The sequence below is a fragment of the Otolemur garnettii genome, unplaced genomic scaffold (genome assembly GCF_000181295.1).
Source record: "Otolemur garnettii isolate 467f Iridium unplaced genomic scaffold, OtoGar3 scaffold00064, whole genome shotgun sequence".
Lineage (NCBI taxonomy): Eukaryota > Metazoa > Chordata > Mammalia > Primates > Galagidae > Otolemur > Otolemur garnettii.
Window position 1 is genome coordinate 8,192,791 of NW_003852459.1, and position 6,010 is coordinate 8,198,800.

The window sequence follows — 6,010 nt, forward strand, 5'->3', positions numbered from 1 at the left end:
GCCAGGGCACAGCCGAGGGCATAGGAGGGTCCTTAAACCACATGTGCGTTCTGCATTTAGACCCTGGGCCATTCAGCTTGCTACTGCTGTTTGAAAACCCTAGCAGTTAATGATGGGATCATGAGAGCGCGCATGCAGGCAGGGTAGCGGGGGCATTATGGGCTCAGGATCTGCGCTGGACTGCTGGCGTTTCAATCCCGGCTTTCACACACTAGCTAAGTCACTTTGTCTCTTTGTGCCTCAGTGTCCTGTGTACAATGTGGACAGTAACAGAACCTACCCCTGGAGGGCTGTGAGGATGAACCGTGTTCATATGTACAGAAAGCCTAGACCAGGGCCTGGTCCAAAAGGGCACTCTGCTGGTCTGCGCTGTCTTCATGGTCTGCCCTGCTCGCCTCATTCTGTATTCCAGGGAGGAGGATTGGGGTGTCAGCATCCTACAACTTAGGAGCACTAGACCCTGGGCTAAGAACTCTGGTCTCTGCAGTAGTTCCAAAGTCCTTGGTCTTGGTCACCTTTATACTCTTAAGAAAAAAAGATCAGTGACATCAAGGAGCTTCTATATTTATGGGTTATGCCTATCAATATGCATCGTGTCAGGAATTAAAACAAAAAGTTGAAATATTGCCAGATTCATTTCAGAATAATAATAAGCCCATACATGTTTCCCAAAAGTGCCATTTTTAATTTAAGGAAAAAAACACACAACATTTTCTAAAACAATAACAACGAAAAAAGCCAAATGGCGTTGCTTTACATGTTGGCAAATCTCTTTGATGTCTAGGTTAACAGACAACAAGGGATTCTCCTAGCTGCGTCTGCATGCTATCCAAGTTGTTTTGGTTGAAGTGTGTGAAGAGAATCCAGCCTTGTCATTCTGGATGAGATTCTTGGCCATTAAACAGCTAAGGAAGTGGTGACAGGGAGAAGTCAGGATCATAGCGCCACACGCTTGTCTAGGGGTTGAGTGAGAGACCATGAGAGACAAGAAAGAGGTTTTAGAAGAGCACCTGGCAAAAAGTAGGCCCTCCCCACCATCAGCTAGTGAGAGACGGGAGGCGGGACTGTGGGGAGGAGGGCAGAAATGGCTAGGTGGCTGCCTTGGAGGCAGAGGACTTTGAAACTGGCATTCCAGAGTCCAAAGGGAAGACTCAGGAAGCACCTGGAAGAAAGAATTCCTGCCTGCTGTGCAGCGCAGAGGGCCCCTGTGCCTACACACTCCTCAGCCTCGTGCTTCCCAGAGCCGGGCCTTCGGAGCCGCCGAAGTTGTTGCTGCACCAGAGCTCCAGTGAGATCAATCTACTTCTGTTTCACAGTGATAAGTAGAGTACAACTGGTAATTCTTATAATGTGGAGACTGAATTGTAGAAAGGCAAAAGAGAAGATAAAACTATGTACTGTTTGGATTAAGCTTAAATCCAGAGCAAGCAATTGCAAAAGCCAAAGTTGAGGGGAAAACAATCTCTAACTGCTTCTTGCAAAACCCTTATATAATTAGCTTCTTTCTTTGGCCTTCCCACCCCTGCTAAAGAAAGCTGATTTTATTTCCTTCTAACTCTGGTCACACATTGCCATTCTGAATTACCATCTCGGCTTCGGCACAGTCTTGGGGACTGTCCAATAATAGGTTAGTTCGGTCCCCTGCCCCTGGGTGAATGAGTGACTGTGCTGAAACAGCTAAGAGAGGGTCCACAGAACTGGGTTTTACATATTCTCAAGATTCCCCAACCTCTCCAGGATCAGAGGAGTCAGAAATGGTCTCTCCTATGGTGCATTTTACAAGGGTACATGTTAAATTTACTAAGCATAGAGTATAAATATCTTAACATAATAACTAAGAAAATGCGGGTGAAGGCTATGTTAACCAGTTTGATGAAAACATTTCAAATGGTATATAAAACCAGCACATTGTACCCCATGACTGCATTAATGTACACAGCTATGATTTAATTAAAAAAAGAAAAGAAAAGAAATGGTGTCTCTTGGGGCTCAACCATTTACCTTTACAATCATACCCATTTCCTCTCCTGACTTTATCTGAAGAGGTGGACATCCAGATGGTGGGGAGGGTGGACAGGAGAGTCCTCATTGAACCCATGTTTCTTGGGCCTGCTGGAAAGACTTCTCTAGTGAAGAGGCTTATAAAGATCCTTGACCCAGCAGGAAGAGGAACAACCTCTTGGTGATTAAAGGAAGGATCTTTCCCTGGCAAAGTTCCTCTGCTTTTCCTTCCATCAGCCCGCTACAGTCTCATTCTCCCCTCTAGCTCCTTGAGGTGACTAAAGCAGGTGGGGCCTCCTTTCTGGGCCCCCATTTCTTCTAAGCTATTAGCCAAAACATGCTGGTTCTTGCATATGATGAGGGGAACTGGGGGTTTGACTGAAAGGCCGTCTAGTGTAAATCATGTCACTTCATGGTCCGCTGGAGTTCTTGAGGCCACCGGTTGGGTTTGTGTGCCTAATGCTCATTGTGTCAACATGGGCTGGCTGTAAAGCATTGCGTCAGGCTATAATCCTGCAATTTAAAGTATGTGCCTTGCACCTCCCTACCCCAGGCATGTAGGAAGCCCATCTCATCTGACCAGGGGGATAATGTGCTTGGAAAAATGAACCTGTCAGCAGTGAAATGGGGATGTCAGCAGTGGTATTCAGACAGCATTCCTATTGGGTTTTAGCTCAAAATGGGTTTTAAATGACAATTGATGACAATGACATTTTAGGTTTTTCATTTCTGGTTCTAACAATAAGCACAAAACCTTACCAGAAAGCCCAAATATTAAATACACTCTTCCCAAAGACCAATCTTTCCCTCTGTGACCTCCAAAAATGACAGGTGTACCACCATGTAAGTTTGTTTGCACCCTTTTTAATTGAGCAGCTTTGTAATTGTGGGAGATAATACTGTTGGGGTGTGAGGTGGTAGTCACGGAATGAAGTCTCTGAATCTTTGTTTTGTTTGCCAGGGAGGAGGGAGTATTTTTAAATACGTTTTTCTCTCTCTGTTCTATATTTCTCTTCCCTTTTTTCACCATTTGCTTTTATCTACGTTTATAACCCCTTTCTAGACCCCAGTTTTTCTATTTATACTTCATTTACATCCTGCTGATTTATACAAAATACGTGAGGTTGCTTACAATATTATAACATATAAATCAGGAGACTGAGGCAAAACGAAAAAGAAATTAGAGAGAGAGCTTTGTAGCTGGAGTCTGAGATATTTACCACAGCTGAGCACTAAATTGGGATATAAAAGTCTTCTAGAGGCAAAAGAGAAAGCACAGTATGTCCGGGCATGGAGGTTTTCTAAATCAAAAGAGCCATCGGGCTTTTTGGGTGTCTGACCTGTACCTGGTAACTCTGTAAGTTCCTTAGGGATGAGCTCTACCCACCCCCACCTCTTTTGTCACCACCACCCCCATCCCCAGAGCACCATGAGCTGTGCACAAAACCCATAGGCAAGATCTTAGCCAGACCTCGGGTCTCTGCTGGAGGAAGGAGGCTGAACCTTTCATTGTGTTCTGAAAGTTGAGCTTACTGGCGTTGGTCCCCAGGTCCACAGAGGCCACTCAGACTGGCCTCTGAGTCAGGCTGGCCTCTAGTCCAGACTTCCATCCTGGAGAGTGGAGTGAAATCAAAGGGGGTGCTCACCTGGGGAATTTCATTATCCCATGTAGGTGAAACATACCTTTTGGAACCAGGAGCCTCTTTTTAGAGAGAGCCTGGGTGAGGAGCCAGTCCTGACCTGCCTTACCTTGCCAACCGCTGGCAGATGAGAAATGTTTGAATTCCCCCGTGGGGATGAGAAGATGTATTATATTTTTCTGCATATCCATAGCTTCAATAGATCCTGACTTTGGGGAGAAAACGTTGAGACTTTCAGGACTAAATCCTTGATGCCAACCCCAGGAAGCAGGAGGCTGTGCCGTCCATTGCATTAGCCACCAGCACATGTGTCTTTTGAGCTCTTGAAATGTGGCCCAAATTGAGATGAGCTGAAAGTGTGAAATAAAGACCAGACTGCAAACACTGACAAAAAAAAGGATGGAAAATGTCTCAATAGTAACCGTGTAATGTAAAATATCTTGACATCTAATATTGGTTATATATTGAAATGATAATTTTTTTTAGTATATTGGGCTAAATGTTATTAACATTAAACTTACCTATTTCTTTTCTCTTTTTAATGTAGCTCCTAGAAAATTTAAAATTAAATATGTGGTTCCCATTATATTTGTCTTGGATACTCTGATCTAAACATCTAGAATTAAAAAATGTTTCTCAGGAGTGCCCCTTCACTGTGTCCTCTAACTCCTGTGTTCTCTCTGGTTCTCTTTCAACAGATACGACTCCACGTAGCATGTCAAGGACTACATTAATCACCAATCCCCTTATTTTTTTCCCCTTCGTACAGTTTTTTTTTTATACTTGCTCACCCCAGCCATCTGCAGTACACCAGTCTCAGCTAGTTCTGAGCTATGTAGAATTTCTGTGTACAGACGCGTGCTTGGACTCTTCTCTTCCTGAGAAATCTGAGGGAGATGATTGCAGAAGATCCATTTGCTACTTAGAACTGTTACCACTGACTCAGTCTCTGGGATGCCTGGTGGTCTCTGGACCATCCGTGGAGCCTCCCATCAGTAGTGCACTGTCCCATCTGAGTGCCCTCACGTGCCCTTCCCTGGAGGGGAACAACCAAGTGCCGTGGAGGCAGGTGACCACGCTCTCTGCCTCAACTGTCTGGTTTCCTGTAAAATAAACACATTACTTTATATTTTTAGGGGACACAAGTGCTGCTATAGGGTTCAAAATTTTCATCCTAAACACTTTTCCGGAACAAATTACCTGAAAGAAGCATTTTGAAATATCCTGGTCACATCTTTGGATCTGTAAAATATACTTTTTAGTATGGCACCTGTTAAAATGCAAAGCAACTTTCTTCGGGGCAGAAAAAACAACCTGACAGTAGCAATGTAGAATTTGTTTATCTTAACACATCTATGTAAATGTAAAAAGTCATAGAATTCTCCTTCCAGCTGCTTGCTAGTGAACCTGCAGCGACTGGTTGTGGCCAGCCCAGTCTGAACATCATTCCTTTGGAAATGCTGAAAACCCTGCTGAGTTGGATGAGTGGAAACCAGGCTGCCTCCCTCCTCCCTGCTTCCTCCCTGGTTCTTCTGCAGCTTATACTGGGGATGGCTTCTTTACCTAGGAAACCACCTTAAGCTTGAGAGGGGTATTGCTGAAGAAATCCAGCATCATTCCAATAGTTGAAAAAGGAAGCCTGGGGGGAGGGGGAAGTAATTGACAAAATTTTACACCTATCTATGAATAAGTTGCCGTGAGTAAGTTGTTATTTTAGCCCATCATCGCAGACTGTTTATTTGAACTCTTCCTTTGGCACCCAATAGGTTTCGTCTTCTTAGGCACAATTTGAAGAAATCAGTATAGATGGATGTTTTTACATTTAGCTGTTACTTTTTTCAAATACATGAATGTTACTTCCATTTATGCAAATAGTACAGTTCTCAAGGAAAGTGACAAAGACTGAATTAAGTTGGTCTTTTGTGCTGCTAATTGTTTTGACAAGTTTGGGGGTAAGTCAATGACATCCAAACCAATCTCAGTGAAAGCACCATCCTGTCATGGGGCATGGTGCCCAAGATAAGTGAGCTGGCACTGCCCTGGCAGCTGTCACTACTGGAATGAAAAGTGTGCCAGGGGAGACTTTGGGGTTTTATGTATGGCTGTGTGGGTCAAAGATAATTTGTGTGTGTGTGTCTAAATGTGTAAAAAGTGCTAAGGATTGTGCAACTTTGCACTGGCTTCTAGATTCTTCTTGTATAAAATTTCCCTAACAAAGGAAACCTGCTTTGACTTAATTTATTTGTTAAATGTTGCACTTTGTTTATATGTGTTTTGCTTTGGGGAGGAGAGAGGAGAGGATTAATTCTCTTAAAGTATTTATTTCATAAAGATGGCAATTTTGCATTCATTTAAACATTTTTTTCATT